At 31.6% G+C, this 2,996-nt stretch overlaps 1 long non-coding RNA gene across 1 annotated transcript; it reads right to left on the bottom strand.

The window, feature by feature from the left end:
• Positions 1–1,709: 1,709 nt before the first annotated feature.
• LOC140920951 (uncharacterized) lies at positions 1,710–2,854 on the bottom strand. The gene is made up of 2 exons (XR_012163722.1): positions 2,471–2,854; positions 1,710–1,933 (listed from the first exon to the last, which is right to left on the bottom strand). It is a non-coding gene; the product is annotated as an uncharacterized lncRNA (long non-coding RNA).
• Between the last annotated feature and the right edge of the window lie 142 nt (positions 2,855–2,996).

Below are 2,996 nucleotides of genomic sequence, written 5' to 3'. Positions count from 1 at the left end.
ATTATAATTATAATTATAATTAAAAATGACTATAATTAAAATGATTATATTATATTATAAATTTCAAAATATATTAAAATTGAAGAAAAAATACATCAAATTTGAGTAGATGTGTCAGCAGTGTTTGGACAATGTTTTCTAGTATGACCAGAGACCCGGCATAATCCGCATTTTCTTGGTACTCTTTCTGTAATGTTTATTTTGTTCTAATGTGTTTGCTTTTTGGGCGACCTTTCTTGACTTTCCGCATTAGTGGATTGTGACACACCTTAACACCTTCATATTGTAGCCAATATTCTTTGTTTGGTATGGGTTGGAACATTTCGTCGTAGACATTTAGTACCGTTTCCACCTTGTACACATCAGGTATAAGGCTCCAATAATTATATGTTATGTTAGAACAGGATGTTATCACATGTGAACAAGGCATATGTTTAGCTTGATATTTCCTACAATCGCATCACTTGTTAGGAAGGTTTACACTGAAATGACCAATAGGTCGCCCTTCCCTTGGAACAACTGTCTCGTGGACCATGAAAGTATGGTCGTTCCTATCAAAACTATCCACTCTATGACTATTGGATTTATTTATTTCCAATTTCATAAAATTTATGTAAATTTTTATGTATACCTGACCATAAGCTAAAATTGATGTGTGTTGTTTTCCTATGGTTGGAAACATTATTCATGTTTTAAAATAAGTTAATTGGACCAAAGCAGTGATGGGAAAGTTGCGTTTGCCTTTTAATACTGCGTTGATCGACTCCATAAGGTTGGTTGTCATCTGACCCCAATGGCTATCTCCATCGAATGCTTGAATCCAATCTTGTTAAGGTATGTTGTCTAACCATTTCAAAGCCTTCGGGTTTACTATGTCGATTTCTCTGCGGTAGTATCGATATGTAGGCTCATTGATCGAGTAACTTGTATTGAAACAATAGACAATGCATTATTACACTAATTATATAAATTAAGAATGAAATTATTAAAAATTACACTAATTATAAAAACTAAGAATGAAATTATTACCCATAGAAATAACTTTTTTCTTCAAAACATTGTCCTTAAGTTCCCTTGCAAAATTTTGTAAAATATGTCAGACACAGAACATATGTTTTGACGGAGGATCTTGCCACCCATTATTCTGATTATTATTCACATTGACCGTGTCTATTATTATTTGCATGTACATATATGCTTTGTTATCATATTATTGAAAAACATTATACAAATAGATTCACACTTTAGTTCGGCTTCCATCAACAAATACCACAACCACCAGAGGACATGAAAATATACCATGAGGTCGACATGAGGCGTGAGATTGATGATAATTGGAACTAGGTTTGGAGGGAAGAAATTAAACATTAGAACCAGCGTCAGAATTACGTGTTGCAAGGTAACATCGTAGAAGGTGTTTTATGTCATAACACATAATATATGATTTGGTTTAGACAGCACACCAAATTATTTATATATGTAGAACAATATCTCTGTGATCTTCATTTACAACCGCCGTCATATCCTCATGTACAGTCGACCTCCCAATCAACTCTACAACAACAAAATATGGCATAATCGTTTTTATCATCACCTCACCTACATGTCCCTACTTAAGTTTCATGTTGTCATCCACCATTGACTCAGTATTATATTTCGATAGTTCCAGAAATACCTGTAGTACCTCAATTTTGTCCTATAAAATAAAATAAATTTATAATGATAATAATAATAATAACAATAATAATATATTTTACAATACTAAACATCTTTATTTTACATAAAATAAAAGAATTGAATTACAATAAAAACAATGTTTCTGATTTGGCATGGAAACACATCAGTACCCAATACACCAATCCATTCCACCCTGCCAACACTCAACTTCACCTTCATCTTCTATTCTACATCCTTTTATCTGCTTGACTATTATCTGTATTTACAGCATTTCCAAATACAAACATATTAAAAACCAGTTAATTGATTGAGATATACTAATAAAGGTATTACTTGTATAACCTTCCTTTGTAACCTCTACACTCAAAATCTGTATTTTGCAACAAACACTACAAAATCTAGAACCTGATTTTATCTAATAAACAGAAGAATTCACCACTTTAATTTACTTTTAGTCTATAAATAGAGTTTGAAGTTTTGAAATGAAGGGGGGAGAGGAGACAAAACACAGATTTAGAATTTTGGAAATAGAGAAAAAGAATTCGAAATTTAAAAACAGAGAGTAGATTTTCTTTTTGGGAGAGAAATTTGTAAAAAATAATACACTGAAGCAGACCTACAGAAACAGAGGAACAAATAGAAGGATTAAGAGGTATTTTCGTTTATTCATTTTTTTCATTTTTCTAATCAATCTGTTGAGTTTGAGTTATGAATAAAAGATGAAATTTGTTTATTATTATTAATCTGAGTATAAAAAATGTTAGAGATAATAGGATTAAAAAAAAACTCAAACCTTGAACGCCGTCGTCGGAATGCTGACCGTGTTTCCTGGTCACTCCGTTCGTCTGACTCCCCTTTTTCCTCAACGACCTAATCCAGCGGCCTCACTCCAACGCCGTTCTTATTTACGGTCTTGATGGTGAAGTTCGCATGGCTCTGTTTTTTCTCTTTTGATCTGCGACCCTCATTGCCTAGCCGCCGCTCTGGTTTTTGCCTTTGCCTTGTTTCAATTTAGGGTTTGTTTTACAAATCACTTTTCTGAAGGTATTGGGCCACAGTTATTTGCAGCGCAGCCCATTTACGTTTTTTGTGGTCTAACCTTTTTTTTTTAGTTTGATCATTGCCTTTTATTTTAAAATATACATGCTTGAATATTTAATCAAATTCTAATATAAAAAATAATTATTATATTTTTATCTCTTTTTATTTTTTTATTTAGATATGACGTATTTTTTTGGAGATATTAATATAAGTCGTTTTTTACTTTGAAATTTAATTTTAAATAATAAAATTTCTTAAGAGTATTAAACTAGATGTGA

Source organism: Cicer arietinum, chromosome 6 (assembly GCF_000331145.2).
Source record: "Cicer arietinum cultivar CDC Frontier isolate Library 1 chromosome 6, Cicar.CDCFrontier_v2.0, whole genome shotgun sequence".
Classification (NCBI taxonomy): domain Eukaryota; kingdom Viridiplantae; phylum Streptophyta; class Magnoliopsida; order Fabales; family Fabaceae; genus Cicer; species Cicer arietinum.
This window is presented reverse-complemented; position numbering and strand designations above follow the sequence as displayed.